Here is a 19858-nt window from a genome sequence, read left to right on the forward strand (position 1 = left end):
TGTTGTATGAAAAAACACATAGACTATGTTATTCCTCACTGAGCCCAGAGTAAATTCTGTTGGATTAGATAATCACAGTGCTTTTATACTTAATTGGACTTAAACTCCTTCCTCCCCTCCCCCCAAAATTATGTTTGTATTTCTACAGAGCCTGTCAATCACCAGGAGGAGAAGAACTCGAATGTCACTGTACTGTAGCTAGCAGGCCAAGTTGTGAAATAAACATACCTTGAAATGTGACTTTCATACCTCGTGTTTTTTATGGCCTTGATACTTCAAGTGTGGTTCATGGGTGGGGTTGATGGCATCGGCATCACCAGGGAGCTTGTTAGAATCTCAGTCTTGGTCCCAGGCATACTGAATCAGGATCTGCCTCTTGACAAGGTCCTAGGTGGTTCCTGTGCATTTCAAGTATGAGAAGCACTGGTTTTTATGGCACTCAACCCCCTCCAAGTTAATAGTTAAGCTTATTGAATGGAAGTTTTTTTCTTCTCTACAAAGCTCATTTCAAGTATAAAATTTTATATTTTAGAGCCAGGCCCTAAGGAATAGAAAGTCAGGTTTGGCTGTTTAGCATCAAGGGGCATCTTGCCATTTCTAGCAAAGTGTGAATTATTTATTAAACTTTTTAATCCATCTCAGTTTTTCTATACTGTCTTTATATTCCATTTGTGATGCAAAGCTAGTGGGGTGTTCCTTTATTTGGGGGCGAGGAGTTAACCTTGGCCTCTTGAGAGTATACAAATCTCAACCAAGTTACAAACATAATATCTCATGTCGATCCCGCTGAAGAGAGAAGCCCATTAACCAGTCGTCATAGCCAGATGGCTCCTCCTGCAGCTGCACACCTTTTCTCCTGCCTCCCTCTTGTGCTCTTCCTTAGAGGGGAGTGTGAGGCGAGAAGAAAGGTGCTCTATCTCTTCATTTATTGTCTATGCATCCTGCCCTCTCAGCAGGTGACCTGGGCCTGACTCCTGTCACTTGCTGGCTTTGTGACCATGGCCTGCATTTCCTCACCCCCAAAATGAAGGTGTTGGGGTTCCTACACTCTGGAGAGCCTCATTTTTACCCTCTCCAGCCAGCTCTTCATGACCCGTGGCCACTTCTGCCCAAGCTTCTGACACCTCTTCTTCTCTTTTCTTCCTTCTCTACCCCTGCTGCCCTGCCTTCTGCTAGGCTCTTTCTGCTCTCACACACAAACTCCAGAATAGCCTAGAAGTGATCAGTGTGTGGTTTTTGTGCACTGTCAAGGAGGAGGGAGATTCCATGTTCAAGGACTGAGAGTTGAACTTGTGAATTTATTTGAATTCATATTAAGTCTCCACTTGATGATTATACAGTTCTCTTGGAAATGCTTCAAGTAGAAGCACCCTTTATGAAATAATACCTCTCCCCCTCCTATTTTTAGGGAGGAGGCTAAGTTTTTTAAATTCAGAAAAAGTAGCAAATCTTGGATCATTTTAGTATTAACTGTGGGTTGTTGTCAAGCCAGCCATTGTGTAAGGGGACCTCATTAAGCAGTGCTCTGTAATGGTGACAGGGCGGCTTAAAATGTCTAAGTAAATGTAAATGATCTCAGAGCCAGTAGTTGAGTTTCACTTGAAAGCCAATGAAACATCTAATTAAGGAGTAAAGAAGGATGTCAGAAGGATCCAAAGGCCTGAATTTTTGTTATGTTGCGGTAGATTTTACTGGAAGCCAGAGGATTCTTTATATAATAAATTTTTGGGGAAAACAAATAACAAAAAACTAAAATTTCCCTTTTCTTGTGGTAGAACCAGCTCATAGGTCAGAATGTCCAGTAGTTTGTATATACTTACTACCAGGGTTCAAATTTGAACTTGAAATATATATATATATATTTTTAAAGATTTTATTTATTTATTTGAGAGAGAGAGAATGAGAGAGAGCATGAGAGGGAGGAGGGTCAGAGGGAGAAGCAGACTCCTTGCTGAGCAGGGAGCCCGATGCGGGACTTGATCCCGGGACTCCAGGATCATGACCTGAGCCGAAGGCAGTCGCTTAACCAACTGAGCCACCCAGGCGCCCTTGAAATATTTTTTAAGATGGGAAGGGCCGGGGGAGAGAGAGAAAGAGAGAATCTTAAGCAGGCTCCATGCCCAGTGCAGAGCCCCATGGGGCTCGATCCAAGGACCCTGAACAATGACCTGAGCTGAAATCAAGAGTTGGATGCTTAACCGACTGAGCCACCCAGATGCCTCAAACTTAAAATATTTTTAAAGCACACTCTGCAGTGGTAAAAGCTTTTCTTTACAACATGTATAATTATCTTGCTAAGCTTTTTTTAACATTACATAAGGAGAAAACAGTAACATCTTGGAATGATTGTAAACTGGCACTTAAGACCCTGGAAGTGAACTGTTTTCTAATTACTGTATTATATGTGTGACTCGAGATTCCGTACTCCTCCTTCAGTCTTAGATTTTAAATAGTCTTATTCAGAATGCTTCCTTCTATTCTTGAGGCATAGTTGGTACTTTAGCAGTGTTCAGTTTTATATACATAATTGTGTAGGCTGTGAAATTATTGCTTAATTAGATAGGTACTATCATAAGCTATGTACCTTTTAATTATGTTTAATAATGGGAGACCCAGAAATGCTCCCTATATACTCCTTTAATATTTCATGGCAGGACAGTAGGGGGGCACCATCACTTGTAAAGTAAGAAAAGGGATGGGAAAATGGGAATTGGGGTTACTAAAACTGGAAACAAGAGAGAGTAACTTGTAGATTCTTTCTGGTGATGGAAAGTTTGGTTTCCTGACTCTGCTAAGTCCTGCAGAAGGACAAACAAGGATAAGACAGAGTGTTGATCCTTCAGGAGCTCACATCCAAGGCAGAGCTCAGCTGATGTTACAGTTCTAGTCGTTGAATTGGAGCTATTCAGAAAATGTCCCTGAGGCATGTAGAAACCTAGGCATCCTTCTGTCAGCCTTTCTTCTGCCTTGCATTCACTGCTGTTCAAAAAGCAAACGTTCTTTGTTCTGGATCTTTGAAATATGGATTGATCTGTTGCTTTTCAGAATTTAAGGTAACTCCCTGAAAGCTACTGTAGGCCTGATTCACTAAGCAAATTGCGGACAGGAAGCAACTTTCTCTGTATCCTGAGTTTTGATAGTCCCCCCCCCCCCAACAGAGGACCAGGTACACAGGTTCTCAAATTAATTTGTCTGGTGTTGAGTCATCTGAGAGCGGTTGGAGGAGGAGGTGAGAGTAGCATGAGGTTTAAATGAGATGGGCATTGCACATTATGATGTCCCCAGCTTGGAAGAGTAATATGTACATGGTGTTATTGGATGAAGATGTCAGTCTGCGAGCATTCAGCAAGCCTAATCATTTATTTCATTTAATCTACTTGCAAAGCGTTAACTTATTTATTGACCTATAGCAACCAAGAATTTTGAGTCGTCTTCGCTATAGTTTTAAGTTATGTGCATTCCCCAGGAGATACCCAACCAGCAGGTTGTGGGGACAGTATGAGGAATAAGAGAGATTGAGTAACACCGGCCATACCACAGTGGTACGCACGGCCTCTTGGGTTTTGTTTTGTTTTTTAGTGTTGCTAGCCCTGTTTTTTTTTGTTTTTTGTTTTTTAAATTTTTTAAAATATGACCATTTATGTGCAGTGCCAGAACTGTGAAAATAAACTATGGTGAATAAAAATCATAATAGAAGCTGCCATTGTTGGAGGACCAGAAGACCCCACCATTTCAGGTGTCTGAATAATGCTGGATCAACTGGAAAAGAACACAAGGAAACGTTCAGGAGTGATAGAAGTGTCCTCTTCTTGGTTGGGCTGGTGGTCCATGGGGTATGCAATTGCCAAACTCAACCGTCTCTTAAGATCTGTGCATTTAATTTACTATAAATTGTACCTTCTCCCAAATAGGGAACACTTCATGAATTTGTGTTTTATCCTTGCACAGGGGTCATGCTAATCTTCTCTGTATTGTTCCAATATTAGTATATGTACTGCTGAAACAAGTAGAGTATAACCTCTCTTGTTACTTGAAATTTTAAAGTTTTTTTCCCCATAGAAGACTTAAACAATACAATGATTGGAAAGATGATGCAGCCACTCTTCGAAATATCTGTAATGATTTTGATTTAAGGTAAAATATGCATTGAAGGGGGCACCTGGGTGGCTCATTCAGTTAGGCATCTGCCTTCGGCTCGGGTCATGATCCCAGGGTCCTGGGATCGAGCCTTGCGTTGGACTCTATGCTCCGCGGGGAGCCTGCTTCTCCCTCTCCCTCTGCTTGCCGCTCCCCCTGCTCGCTCTCTTTCTCTCTGTCTCTGTCAAATAAATAAAAAAAATCTTTAAAAAAAAATGTGCTTTGGAACCTCTTATCAAAAGTAGAATTTCACAAAAGTCATTGAAGGAAAAGGCCTTTATTATCAGATGTCTTCATTCTGAGATTCACCAGGGCAAGATTCATGTTTTTGTAGAAAACTCCTCTGTTTCTTTTGGAGCTCTCAAAGAAGTAAAAAGTAACACATCCAGGATGAAAAGTATTTTAAATTTAGTGTCATATATGAATTCCTACATCAGTGACCCTGTCAAGAATATGCAGAGACTTTTCTCGCCATATCTCCTTCTTATTCATGGAGTCACCGTGTACTTAATATCTAACACATAGGCCTGGGGGCTGGAGACCCAGCAGTAGAAAACACTCGCAAAATTCTTACCCATGTGGAGTTTACAATCCCAACAGGAGAGAGAGATAATGATTAGCTAAGTATAATGTGAAGTATATTATGGTGATAAGTGTTTTGGAAAAAGTTAAGCAAGTGGGGCACCTGGGTGGCTCAGTTGGTTATGCGTCTGACTCTTGATCTCAGCTCTCATACCTTAATCTTAGGGTTGTGAGTTCAGGCCCCATGGTGGGCTTCATGGTGGGTGTGGCGCCTACTAAAAAAAAAGTTAAGGAAAGCGGGATGGGGGGGCAACCCTGAATTTGAGGATGGCCTTAATTGGGGTACATTTATTCAGATACTTGAAATGGTGAGGTCTTCTTTTGAATCTTGCACCGCATACATACATTCCTTCATCACAAATAAATACATTTTTTTTTAAAAGATTTTATTTATTTATTTGACATAGAGATACACAGCGAGAGAGGGAATGCAAGCGGGGGGAGTGGGAGAGGGAGAAGCAGGCTTCCCGCGGAGCAGGGAGCCCGATGTGGGGCTCGATCCCAGGATTCTGGGATCATGACCTGAGCTGAAGGCAGACGCCTAACGACTGAGCCACCCAGGCGCCCCATAAATACATGTTTTTAAAGATACATTTAGTTGAGAGAGAGCGAGTGAGAGAACGGTGGGGAAGGGCAGAGAGGGAGAGAGTGTCTTTTTTTTTTTTTTAAGGTTTTATGTATTTGAGAGAGTGAGAGAGCGCATGAGCTGGGGAGAAACAGTTGGAGAGGGAGAGGCAGACTCCCCACTGAGCAGGGAGCCTAATGCGGGGCTCGATCCCATGACCCTGAGATCATGACCTGAGCCAAAACCAAGAGTCAGATGCGTAACCGACTGCACCACTCAGGTGCCCTATCACAAATGAATATTAAGAAAAAACATAGTGTATCAGCTCTTGACTACCTTATGTCATTCTGTTAGGATCCTGCACCCTAATGAAGTCTTTGAGCCCAAAGATAAGAAGAGTAGCTGCTATTGAGTTGGATGGCTTTGTACTTAAGGAAATCCTAATTTCAGTTGCGTAAAAGGCTTCAATGAAATGGGATATTTTTGCTATCAATTGCTGAATAACAACATATTCTGAAATTTAGCAGATTAAAATAACATGCAACCATTATTTCAGTTTCTGTGCGGTCAGGAATCTGGGGCCTAGCTTAGCTGAGCGCCTGGAGGAGAGGAGATGACATAGGGCCTGAATATCAGGAGATTCTTAGGGCATCTTAGAGGCTGTCCACTGTGTGGTGTCGCTCAGTAGTGACTCTCTATCTCTTCAGGTTGGCCTTGAGAGCTACAATTCTTCCTGCCCCCTAAGGAAGAAGAAACTATTTCCTGACTTTTTCATCCAGTTTTCCAATCAAATATAGCACGCGTCACAGGAAATAAGGGTTGGCAAAAATAACAAAACAGTAAAATTACAAAGGGAGAGCCTTTAATGGTTTTACACTTTCTCTGTTCATGGGCCCCATTGGGTGCTTCCTCTGTCAGCTTCCACTCTGCTTTCTTTCCTTCCCGGCACCTGGTTGGCCTGCTGGGTAAGGACAGCACTGGGATTCCTGTTCTGGGCCTTGGGCTGCCTTGCACACTAACCTACTAGTCCCTCCCTCCATTCCTGGTCATCTCTGGAGCTTCAGTTGCTCAGAATTGCCCAGTTTGGCTGAAGCTCCTTGCCAATGATGGTTTCTTCCTTTTGTGGGGCTTGCCTTGTCCATGAGCTGCTGTCTGTCTGGACCATGTCTGGGCCTAGTTCTGGTGCTGTGTGTCTGGAAGGAGGGAGCCACTAGGAAACAATCTTAAGTCATTGCCATCCTTCAGCAGCAAAGTACCATCTTGCCCTCTTCCAAAGTGTGCATTCCCTCTTGGATTTGTCAGGACTCCGCCTTCCTCCTTACTTGCTGGCAGAAGGGCCTTTTTATTTCGAAGGGCCTCTTTATTTCTCAGTTGATTTGCAGAATAGAAACGATGGACTTCTGGTGAACTTCTTGCCTTTTCAGCTCGAGACTGCTAGTCCTCTTGGCCTCCACTCATCCTACATCCATCAGTCATGCTGCATACCTCCAGAGGTCTTGCAGAACGTATGTATTGTTTTTTGCAATACCTACCACCTTAAAAATCAGAAAGGGATAAAAGGAAGAGGACCGTAGATATTAGGTAGAAGAGGATTTTGCTGGCCAGTATATAAAATGGAATGGTAAATGAAAAATTGTCATTTGCCTCGTGAAATGCTTAGTTAAATTAAGTCCACTCCCTTCCCCAAGCAATTTGGTTTTCTTGAAAAAGGCTGCACAGAAGGCATCACTACAGCTCCTGGTATGTTACTTGAACTGAAATGGCATTTCAGTGTCTCTCTACTCCCCACCGTGCTTCTACTCCCAGCAAGTCTAAACCGTCCTGGCAAGTTTTGGACTTGGAGACTGCTGGGTGACCTTTGTGCTGTGGAGATGAAAAGCTAACCTTTATCTGTTGCATTTTCTGGATTTTTGCTGGTGTTTGGTTCATCTTCAGACTCGTTCTGGGTCCGAGTTGACATATTTCAGTTCTTGCTGGGCTACCACTGGGAATTGTTAGTATCTGTCCTGCAGAGTGTTAGAGTATTCTTAGGTCCCTCCCTCTGTTTCCTCAGACTGGGTGGGATTACTAAAGTGGGGTCCTTTTTTTTTTTTTTTTTTAGACTGACAGACTTTTAAAGGGGTTGAAGGGTCTTTGGAGGCCATCCATTTACTTGAGGGAAACTGAGTAGCAGAGAGATTAAGGCTATGCCCGAGGTCACCAGGCTGGTTAGTGACACCAGGCAGAGCAGGATTTCTTGGCTACCTGCTCAGTGTCTTCTCCTACACATGATGCTTCTTCCCATCTGCATCACCTTGAAAGCAAGCTGAAGGCAATCTTTGTTTTCATTCTGCACCCTTGACAGATGAACACTTCTCTAAAACTTTAGTTTAACTCTGGGAAGGAGTGGGCCTTTGGATAATGGGCATTTTGGAAAGAAAGCTATTTTAGGAACGGTAACTGCCAGGAGTCATTACGTAAGAAGGGACCCAAGAGTCTCAGCAAGGAGAGGATTTCCCTGTTTGTGGCATTTAAGTCATGGTATAAATTCCTCTCCTGGTGTTCTGTTTGCATCATTTGGCTTAGATGTTGTTAGATGTTACTAGCCTAATCCAATTCCTTGTTTTATGAAAATAGGTTTTTTGTTTACCTAAGTGGGCTTCTCTTTGTCATTGTGCTGGAATAGTCATTCTTGGACCGAAATGATGGCTTTTGAATCTCTCTGTTATGTTTTCAGGCATGCCTTAGGGTTTGAAAGACAATACTGTTGTTACTGGGAGGAGTTGGGTAAGGGCCATAAACACTCCGGAGAGATAGGAGAGAGGTTGCCATAGGACAAAATTGCAGACTTCTGCTAAAACTTCTGGATTGCAAATTATGGCCAAAAAGTAAGACTTCCGTAGCTCTTCAGATTCCTAGTACTTAGGTCTTCACATTGCTGTTGCCAAGCACCCCTCAAACATCTGCTGCTTCGGGCCTTGTGCAGTCCTGCTTTAGTGACCAGCCCCAGAAGTCTGACTATCTCTTCCTGTCTCGACTCATGCCAGTTCCGAACAGCTGAGCTCCCGGCACACAGGAACAATGGGGCTCCTGAAGGCTCTCCTGCTGTTGACATCCAGAAGCACATTCCTCTTCTGAACTTCCAGACGGAGTTACCGGGCTGACTTTGAAATGTGCTCTCACACGAATACATTCAAAGGATTCTGTTCATCTATTCTGATTTATTTAGGAGGCAGCAATGTTCATTATTTGACTTATGTTAGTGGTTAATTAACCAAACTAGAACATGTTTCCTTTTTACAAATTGAATGCTGAGAGAGTAACAAAGACCAAATATTTTACAACACAGATCCTTGAATTTGCTCTGAAACACTATATTTTATTTTTCAGCAACTTCCGGTTTTAGTGACAATTAAATACTATTTCTATTATTAGCAAGTTTCAAATTTTAAGTAAATTGAAATGGAAATGAAAGTTGTTTCTAAAAATAGTGCTGACTGTGTTTATGTGGTTTTTTGTCTTTCTCTTTTTTTTTTCTTTTTAAAATTCCATGTCATTGGTGGGGAAGGCCTTGATTGGGGAGAAAATGTAAATTTCATGCCAGTCTCTTGGTTTAGAATTGATGAGAATTGGATTGAACTGTTTATGAGAATAGACAGAAGTGTATGAGGTTTCTTTTAGTGTTGAACACTCTTGCAGTCATTCCTTGATGATCTACCTTGACTGTCCTGTGGACACATCAGTGGCACTTCTGAGTCACTGTCTTGTTGACTGTTTATGTTGACTGTTTATGTTTATTCTACCAAGGAAGCTTCCATAGGTGCTCATTGTGAATTCTCTAGAGACAATTTGGTTGAAGGCCACCCTGATCAGGCTGGTACCTTCTACCAGCGTGGTTTAGGAGATGAGGTGGATAAAGGGGAAATCGTCATAATTGCTACCCAACCCCTTTTTAGTGGGGGTCTTCTTAGGGTGATTTGTTGGCTTGGGAGTAAGTCCCTCCCCCCGCCCCGCGACCCTAATCTTACACACTCATCCAAATAGAAGGATGAAGATGTATTTCAAAGCTGAATGTTGGGGTGTATGTTTGGGGGGGGGAATCTGAACTTTGGGATTCTGTGAGCCATTTGGCGATTGTGGAGGGTTTAACACCATCGTTTTAATTAGCTAACTCAGTGGAAGGTGAAAGGTTGGCAGGGAATTTAGTTTCACTTGTGACATCACTTGGCTTATTCAGATGCAGGTGAATCAGGAGTGGTAATGAAAGAGCTCTGTTCTCCAGATTCACCTGACCCTGCTAACAAGTATAGTTCAGGGAATTATAGCCAGAGCCTGTCCTAGGAACACACTAATCAGTTGGAGAGGAAAGGCGGGGGGTCAGCCTACCTTAATCTTCCTTTCTCAGTTTCTTTAGGGTTAAATTAACATTTATTTAAATGTGGGATTCTGTTTGCCTGAATCCCTAAATTTCTGTTAAATGAAGTTAATCTGTGAGATTATAGGCTTTCTGTGTACCATAGGAGATGTAGGGATATGGAGCATAAATGCAGTGTTCTGTACTCTGCATTATATAATTTGAAGGTAGTTTAGAAAGCACTGTTATATCCTGAAACCGTTTGTACGTTGATTCTCTTTTTTTTATGGAAGAACCTATGGTCTGCGCCGAGGCAGAGACCCATTTCCATTTCCAAACCCCTACCATTTTCAAAGGCAGGGAAAGGATACTGTGCATGCCTAAGCCAGCACTTTAAATTGTGTGAGTTTCATACTTAATGTCTCCTTAAGTGAAGACTTTTGTTGAATTTGCCTTTCTAGACCATGTGGTAGAAATTGCAAAGGAACAGGGTAACAACAGCACATCTCAGGGGGCAGTTGGTAAGAACAGACGTGGAAGTGCCCTCTCCTTTGTTGAAAGGTGGCTGTTTTCTTTAAGCACTTGAAGGAGGTTTGGTTTTCATCTAGTGAGCTGTGCTGTAGGTGTTGACTGACAGCCTTCGGGAACATCCTGGTAATTATTATAGTTGGTGCCAGTTTCTCCCTCAATTCTTGCGTTTGTCTTTTAACAAAAATGACTTTTTATTTGACCAAGGTACCCAACCCTGGAGAGAAGATGAAACTTGGATAAATCTTTATTTTTATTTTTTGTATTTGAAGGGGAAGGTTAAATAACTGTCTTATCTGGATTTTACCATCATTTTTGTGTCCTGCCTCTTTTGGATCATTTACCATCCAGTGCTGTTGATGCTTGGGGAGCTTCTCCCGCTGGTCTCCTCTCTCCTTTTCTTCTGTGTTTGAGCCTTTCCCAGGCAGAGGAGGTCAGGCAGGTACACGTGCCTTTTGGAAGGAGGTGGTGGGAAAATACGGAATAATGAGCCCTTCTGACTTTGGATTCAGCAGTTTAGCATTGGTGCAGTGGGTGGAGTTATTCCTGGAGCCCCAGTTTGAAGATTGCTGTGCAGAAACCCATCTGTGCCACTGGTTGCCAACATTTCTGGTACAAATATTGTCATTTGCTCTTGAGGCAATCTGCTATTTCAGTCCTAGATGCAGTTTTGTAATATGCTGGGCAAAATAGTGGAGAAAAAATATCTTAAGTGGTGGTATAATCTGCAGTTTAAAAACACTTTAGCAATGTTTCCAGTAGAGGATTGTTCAACGTGTCTCCTTTCCTCCTTCCCTTGGCTGTAAACATAATCCAAATTTCATTTTTTTCTTGCTCGTCTGAGCCATGGTTTCCTTGTGCTGCACCCACCCAAAGGAAAGATGGAGGGATAGATGAAAGGCTTAAGTAATAGTACTTTAAAATTGCACTCTTCGAAGGTTTAACATGCCTTGTTCCTTCTGTTGGTAAGAACATAACTTGCTCGGAAGTTACTTCGTTAAAAACTCCAACATGATACTACACAACCCTTTCCCATTGCTCATCCTTCCTTGTTCCAGGTGGAAAGAAGCACATTGGCCTTGTGGGCTACTGAGAAGAAGACCCCTCTGTTACTGTGCAGAGTGGGAGCTCCCTCAAGGTTATGGGACATTTCCAGAAACCCTAGCATAGCTGTACTACCATTTGACTGGGCTTTGTCAGTGAGCCTTCCCTAGAGTGGGAAAGCATGTCCTCTCGGAAGTAGTATGTTTTTTTCTGTTTCTGTGGCTTTCTCAATTTTTTCCCCAGCCCGATGCATAGTAAGAAATCCGCTTTATAGTATGACTCATTGTACATGTGCACACACATGATACAAGATTTTTACAAATTAGTATTACACTTGCCCTTTTGCGTGAGATATGCTCTATTTTACTAATTTTTAAAGAATGCTCAGAATGCTCAGTCCTCAAAATTGATTTTGCTGCTTTATGGATTACAATCCAGAGTTTTTGGCCTGGGGGCTTTCCCACATTTATTCTTGTAAGACCTTCATGTCCTGGCAACAGCGGTGGAGTTGGGGGAGAAGAGGTGGATGCATCCATATATGGAAGACTGGCCCGCAAGCGTGAAGCAAGGAGGAGGGAGTTCATGATTCACTTGGATGCTCATGGAAGGGATTTGGGGCTGAATTAAGAAAGTAGTGCGTCCTGGGTGTTATGCACAAACAGTGAATCATGGCACACTGCATCAGAAACTAATGCTGTAATGGATGGGGATTAACGTAACAATAAAAAATGAAAAAAAAAAAAGAAAAGAAAGTAGTGCCCCTTTGGATTGGTCTCAAACATGGAACTAGTTAAAATTATGTACTAAATGGAAGACCCCAGAAGATGTTTGATGTGATTTGAGCCCTGATGTGACGGACTAGCCAGGATAGTTTTATACTTATCTGGACATCCTTGTCATTTAGATTTTGCATTCAACCCTTGAAAACTGGCAGTGGGTTTGGATCCAGTGGATGGGGTTTCATGCTTCTTTTCTGCTGCATTAACCTAAGTCAGGTGCATCTGACCTATGCTCAATTGTCTGCAGAATCTTTGATCCCATGAAAGTACATTCCACTCTTCATTTCCTCAGAGCAAATGTGAAGTCCACCTTCACCCTGGAGTCAGATGGGTTGTTGTCAATGTAAAGGAATTTTAGGTGTTACCAGTGTTTGATAAGATATCATTATCCTTTCTCTGCGAAGCAGGAGCTGTTGAAGCAGGGGTGGTCAGGCTGCAGTCGGGTTCCTCCCACCTAGTCCCTGACTGGCCTGTTGGTATCTGGAGCAATGATCTTGTAAAGACTCCATTGTGAAGTTGGCCGTGTGTGTGTGTCCAAGGGAAATATTAAAGGGGAAAGCGGGGGAGGAAAATTCCAGGAAGTTGAAAGGTGAGGTTGACACGTCCTCAGTCACTAACGATGCTTCTGTTTTTCTTTTTGAAAAACAATGCTGATTTAAAAATTGATCTTAGAATGAACTGGCATATAATTATATTTTTAAACATCTTTTCTTAGGCATTTATTAAATAACATCATACTCATAAATAGCCTTTTATTATTTGGTGTTAATGACCCAAAGTACCACTAACACCGCATTTCTCAAACTCGCCTATCATAGGAGATACTTGTTAAGAATATTCTGGGATTTCATCCTCTTGCTGTTGAATCATTCTATATGAAATAACATATTTGAGTTATTTTCTTAGAATATCAGAACTGAAAGGAATGTTGGTCATTAAGCTAGTCCAGTTGTTTGCAAACCTGGTGAGTATTTTAATACAGGGCCCTGGTCCTGTTCCATTCATACCTGTTGCATCCCAGCCCCTGAGCCAAGGGCTTTAAGTGTTTCTGTTTTCAACACACTTTCTGGAAGATTCTGGTCATTGGTTTGGAGTGATAACTACTCATCTGTTCAGACTCCTTCAGGAAAGGAAAATTGACTTAATGTGCTTGGTTGTTGGGCTAGATAACAGAACAAAGAATCCTTTTCTGCTTATCTACTGATTTATTCAAATAATATTTATATCTCAGGTACTGACTAGGTAGGTGAGTGTGGGCAGTTTCGAGATGAGTGAGCAGGGTCCCTGCCCTTGAGAGTGGATTGTTACTCAGCCTTCCTCAAGGGATGAGTTTGGGGGTGGCATTGAGAATCATTTGGGGAGGCTTTTCAAGCCCCAGCAATCAGATGGGTGTGTGCCTGTGTGGTGGGGCCAAGAAAATATGGGGGCCAGCTCTCCTTCCCTTGCTGGATGCTGGCCATCCTCCATTTGTCTTTATCTTACAACTTTGTGAACTATTTTAAACATCTAGGAAAACACAGAGGCTAACATAATTAGCACCCACATGACCCCGCCAGGTTTTAACAGATGTCACTCATCTTGCTCTAAGCCTTCTTGTGTTGGAGGGTCCCTTTCCTTCAAGAAGTCTGCCTCCTGGCCGGGCTGATACATGCAGGTCCATCTACCCTATAGAGGCATGCGCATTGCTGCCGCCGCACGCGCGCCCCTCCCCTTTACATAAATGTTGCCAGTTAACATAGGTATCATTCTGCAACTTGATTTTTTTTAAGTCAGCATTATGTTTTTGAGATTTATCCATTGTTGTTACATGACCTGAAGTGACCGCATACTTAACAGTAAAATCAGGAAATTGAAGCCAGACAGCTTGAAAACCTTCTTAATGGAAAAAATTCAAGAAGATGTGGGTGGGAGAGAGTTTCTGTTGAATTTTTACTATAGAACATTGTTATTTATGGGAAAATAGTTGATTTGAATAATGTACTGTTTTGAATAGCCCAATATGAGCTTAATGAGAATTAATTGCATGTTGTATGAAAAGTTAATTGCTTTTATTTACTGTGGGTATAGTTATTGCAGTTTGGTCTAAACAGGTGAAAGTTAAGATTTGCGGCATAAAACAGGAAGCAGATGGGGGCTAATTAAAGTTCTGTTGTTGATAAAGGATGACTGATCAAGGAGCAGCTGGTTTCCCAATTTAAATGCAATTTGTACTGTTGTTTGAGGGCAGCCCTCTGCAAGCCATCATGAGTATCTTTTCAGAGGTGGAGGAATTCGTTTCAGCAACAAGTGGGAAGGCTGTTGTGCTCTATTTTTGTTCACCTTTTTGCCTTCAAGCGGTGTCTCTTCAGGGTCTGTCTGGGATGAGGGAAGGGATCACAAAACCCGGCCCCAATTTTCAGTGGTGCTCCGTCCACTCTGGATACCTGTTAAACCTTGGGAAAGCCGCAGTCCTCTTCTGTATTCTCCAAGAAAGTGCCCTGGCATTTGATTGAATGTTGCCTTTCTTGTTATTTCTCCCACCACGCTCTCCTGGCCATAACCCAGGAAGGTCCATGTCTCCCTCACTGAAGCGCTGTGTGTGTACGTGAGCGCCAAGAGGTACAGTTGGCTTGTACCTCGTGTGTTTGAGCTTCAGGCTAAACTTATTTTGCTGGATTGTGCCCTGGATGACTTTCACCTTGAAATGACAGCATCTTTTGTTGCTACTGCTAATAATGGTTGGATAAACATTAAGACCCAGTACCCTGGGTGTGTTTTGCCTAAAGAATAAATCAGCACTGGGTGCTTTTCGAATTTGTGCAGGGAGGTAATGTGAGGTCAGATGAAGTTTAGCCTTTGCCTGTAGTCAGAGGCTAGACATTTGCTTGACATTTTGTACTTATAAGTGCTTTGTGTGATTATCTAATTTTAATCCTTATAAAAACCTCTGTTGTAGTGGCAACTATTATTCCCACTTTGCAGATGAGACAGTTGCAGCATGGAGAGTTTAAGTGACTCAGCCAAGTTCATGCATTTGCTAAGTCCCAGGACTGGGTTAGAATTTGGGTTTGTCTGATAACAAGCCCATGTTCCTCAATCGCTGTACCCTACCAGTTTTGTGTAACACTTTTGTTTTTTCCGCTTCCTGCTTAAGGAAAGAGCTGTTGTTTCCTGGAAATACAAAAATCTTAGGATATGGTTTGTGAACTTCATCTTATTTGATTATGTAAATGTGTGTGTGTGTGTGTGTGTGTGTGTGTGTGTGTGGTGTATATCACATTGATACAGGTCCTGGCGCTTGGTAGGAAATCAACGTTACGTTATTTTAATTTTTTGAATGAATGCCTGAAAGAATAGGCATAGGTATTTTTTTTGTCCTCCACCCCCACCCCCAAAGAAAGTAGCTTTATTCTGATTATAAAAGTTATACATGCTCTTTGAACAACAGCAAAAAAGACAACATGTAAAGGTAAACTAGAAAGTGAAAATCCCCATTACCTTCACCATCCAGAGACATTATATTCATTAAAGTATCTTGTAAAAGAAATAATTGGCGATATAGATCTTATGTAACTGGTAATAAAGAGCACCATTTGTATTAGCTACAAATTCTAATAAAAGCGTGCAGTAGATGTTTCAGGGACGTCATAACTGACATTCTTTGTCAAATGTTGTATGCAAACTTTCCAGTTCTAGTCACTATTTTTGCCCAGCCTGGTTCTATACTAGTTTTGCTACTCCCCATGCTAATGGGAGAGACTGTTCTGTTTCATGTCCCCAGAAACCGTCCCTCTGCTCACATCACAGTTCTTACAGTGTGAGGAGTGGTGTCACAGCCAAAATTCGAGTGTTTTCCTGATCCAGGAGAATGCTCAGGAGTCTTTGTTGTTTCATTCAGCTGTCTTCTAAGCAAATCAGCCTACTACACTCCTCCCCTGTTTCCTCTAACCCCTTCTCTTCTGCTTCCTGTGTCTTGTCTGTCTCTTCCTCTCACAAAAGCATTTAGGGAGGTGGAAGAGATTTGGAAATGAAATAAGAGTGGGCCCATTCCTCTTCCCTGGTAGCTCTGCCTCATGTTTTTTTTTTTTTTTTTTTCTAATTGTATTTATTTGAGAGAGAGAAAGAGCACGGGGCGGGGGGGAGCAGAGGCAGATGGATAAGCAGAGTCCCCGCTGAGCAGGGAGCCCAACCCTGGTCTCAATCCCAGGACCCTGGGATCATGACCTGAGCCGAAGGCAGATGCTCAACTACCGACTGAGCCACCCAGGCTCCCCTACCTTGTGTATTTTGGAAGATACTGTTGCTGTTCACTCTGTGATGTTTGGGGGAGGGGCCTATGCAAGACCTGCCTTATACGGAGCAGTCTGACCTGGTTGGACAGTCGGTGTCTCCTTCGTTCTTCAAAGAATAAGAGGTATGGTTCATAGAGCACCTGGGCTTTCCAGGGTAACTGGGAGAATAAACTGGTTCTTTGGTAGGAAGCTTGGGGGCAGCTCTGCAGCTTCAGATTAATGACCCCTTCTGCCCTGGACACAATCCTAAAATCTCACAAATGCATAGCCCTTGGTTTGTGCTTTTTGAGGCAGTGGTATCCATTATGACTTTTCTGTGAGGCAGTTAGGACAGGCATTATTTTTTCCACTTTGTAGACAAGAAAGCTGAGACACACAGGATATAAAATTTGTCCAAAGTGCTACATACAAAGACAGAGTTATACTTAGGTCTTTCTTTTCACCACCATCTTGCCATTGGGGCAGTGTTTTCCAAAGTGTATGCCACTAAACGCTGGTTTCACAGCAGAGTTTGTCACGAATCATCACAGGTGTGTGTGTGTGTGTGTGTGTGTGTGTGTTTAAGCGGGGGATACATGTTACCATACCTACAAAACAAAAAGTCTACTGGAGGGTGTTTTGTTTTTGCTTTGCTTTGTGTATTGACGTGAAGAATCCTGCACATTTTTGTGACCACATGTCCCAACTGTATGTCCTCAGTGAGTTCCTGTCACCTTGAGAGGAATCATGGTTGTTTGAAGCTCATGTTCAGGATGCTTCACTGTGCTGTTAATGTGCTGCTTTGTCCTGGGTTTACTTTGGAGGTGTTCCAGGAGACCTCAGTGGTTGGAGGAAAGTCTAATCTTTGGGGACCTGGAGGGAAAGTCCAGGGGATGCTGTTAACATGGGCAGTGGTTGGGGATAATGCTTTGGGAATAAAGACTACCCTGGGGGTGGAGTAGGAGGCTGGCCATGCGGAATCCTTGTCGTCATGTCCTTGTCAGCAGTTCAGGAGGAGCTTTATGGAGGAGGGCTTTAACCAGAACACAGGAAAGTTGTTAATCAGCAGGATCAGCATTCTAGGACCAGTTGTCAGTGTCGTCAAGGTAAAGAGCCACGAACTGTAACCTGAATGACAGCTGCACTGTTTAGCGAGGATGGACTTAAGAAATTTGGACCCAGAACAGCATGCTGCTGCATCCTGGCACACGTTTGACAAGGCACATTCCCTGGATGAAGCCATCTGCATCAACATGCCTACCCCCCGCTTTTCTTTAATATTTAATATTCAACTTTGCTCTTGTTACTCTTACAAGATTGGCTTATTTGGGGGGGGGTTGATGATAAAGGTGCAAGTGGCAGATTCTGCAGCCATCTCATTAATCAGCTTTCCTCTTTCCTTTTTGCAGAAGAACTTCTAACAAAACTCTTTTATTTTGAAGTAAAGTGTTCAACCAGGGGGAAATGATGGATTATTTTGCATTGAAATCTCCGACCAAGGAAGCAAGTCCAGCTTCTTAGAACTGATCTTGGATATCACACTTGATTTTTTTTTTTTTCTTTCCTTTTCTGTTCTTCTTTTCTGCCTTCCTAAGAGCAAAGGATCTACCTGCTTTCATCTTAAGCTGTTCCAGGAATTGAGTGTAAATCAAAAGTTACAGTACAGTAGTATTTTAAAATCAGAGGATAGAAACCCTGAATTAATTGGAAGTGTTTTGTTTGGTTTTGTTTTGGTGGGGAGAATAAAATGATCTCAGGAGGAATGACTGGGAGAAGGTGCTATGAAAAAGTTGGGAAAGTTAACAACCTAAGGCATGATCTTTCCTCTCAGCAAGTGTTCTTTAGCTGTCCCTCCAGAAAAGTGATCAGAGAAAGCATGACACTGTGTCACCTAAGTTTTATAAAATGTTTGAACTATCTGCTATTGTTTCTTTGTTTGCTAGTAATGTTGTGACTTTTCAACCTGATTGTAAACTGGGTGGCACTAATTTACTTTGGGACAGAAAGGAAAGGAGGTAGGAGGCAGGTAGAGGCCAGGGCTGTGTCATGGAAGAACAAAAGTCCGTGGGATTGGCCAAGGGTGGTTGGGTTTATGCCCACCAGCATATGCTTTTACAATCAAATTCTGATGGGATAATCAACCATTAAATATTAAGTTCCCAAGATTTAGACCTTCCTTTGTGTGTGTGTGTGTGTGTGTATGTGTGATACCTTCCATGAGGGTGGGAGGGAGTGTTGTGTTGTGTGGGGGACAGTTGGGGAGCCAGATGCCATCTCATCTTATCCTCCCATCACTGTGGTCCAGCTGTAGTGGGCCATTTTTGGCCCTGGATTTCATATGCACCCACCAGAGCACTGACTTAAAACTAGTGAATAATTTGTTGTAGCTTTATCCATGTTTATGTCAAACAGTCCATGGTTACATTGTAGGGCATTATTTCCTTTAATTTCCCTTTAGCAGTTCAAAACAACCTGAAAGATGTTATGGTTGAGCCCAGACAATGATCTCAAGAAACAAAAATAAACCTTTCAAAAAGTGAGAACTGAATCTGTATGCCAAATGTTGTGAACGATGGATGAAGGTATAAAAACACACTGGACTTCACGAAGGGAGAGTTTTAAAAAATTTGTTTTGAAAACAAATGGTCCCTGCCCCCGGATCCTGCCCTCCTGTGACTAGGAAAAAAGTCAGAGATTATGCCATGAGTTCTAGAACAGCCAAGTAGCATTCAAGTCATGAGACAAAAAGCCAAACAGCTGCTTCAGTGTAAAACCCCATCATTTTCTGATAGATCAGGTCCTACAGATGGCACTTGTGAGGCTGGCTCTGCACACTGGGCTCTCCACACGAGCTGTGGCTGCGTCCCCTTAGTGGATGGAACTGCGGACACCTCTCGGGGTGGGGACGAGCGGTGCCAAAACAGCACCTCCCTGAGAGGCTTCTGCTTATCAACAAAAGTTAATACGCACATTGAAATACGGACACCCATGCATATTTACATTTTTGGACAATCAAAGAAGCCTCTGCTTTCCAAGCAGGACACAAACTCTTCTTCTCTCCCACCATCTTGTAGGGAGATCGGTTGGCACTTTCCTCCAGGTTCCACGTCGTACTTTATTCTGATCTTTGGTCTGCTCTTCTGTGTAGTACATGTCGGATGCAATATAAGCTCCTAGCTCCTAGATTTTTTTTTTAAAGTGTCTTCCCACCATATCTCCCCTTTTCTGTGTTTGAGCTCAGACACTGCCACATTTACTTCTGACTTCTCTAGACATGTTCTCTTAGTGCTTTAAAATACTTTTTTCTCACAAATATTTAGCTGATACTTACTGGGCACTTTGTACATACTGAACATTCAGTACAGTGACTCAATAAGATAAATACTGTTAGATGTACGTCACTGGCATAGTAGTCCTCATGCAGTATATAGTGGCAACTGGGTTGAGTCCAGGTCTCTCTGGTTTTAGAACACATGTTCTTAGCCACCACACAGTACACGTCAACTTTGATTCATGTTCTGCCCTCACATTAAGAATCCCTTTCCCTTTTTATTCAGCAATCCAAATCTTCCTTTGTTGTGTTGTTGGCCGTGTATACATATACATATACATATACATATACATATACATATACATATAC

The 19858-nt window shown here is 42.4% G+C and overlaps 1 protein-coding gene and 1 non-coding gene across 2 annotated transcripts in view; one reads left to right on the forward strand and one right to left on the reverse strand.

The window, feature by feature from the left end:
• The window catches only part of FOXO1 (forkhead box O1), a 99577-nt gene that overhangs the window by 62789 nt on the left and 16930 nt on the right, over positions 1-19858 (forward strand). The window lies entirely within an intron of this gene.
• Positions 3904-4010, reverse strand: LOC118009763. The gene has a single exon (XR_004679030.1). It is a non-coding gene; the product is annotated as a U6 spliceosomal RNA (small nuclear RNA).

Source organism: Mirounga leonina, unplaced genomic scaffold, assembly GCF_011800145.1.
Source record: "Mirounga leonina isolate KUSES-001 unplaced genomic scaffold, KU_Mleo_1.0 Mir_127, whole genome shotgun sequence".
Taxonomy (NCBI): Eukaryota; Metazoa; Chordata; class Mammalia; order Carnivora; family Phocidae; genus Mirounga; species Mirounga leonina.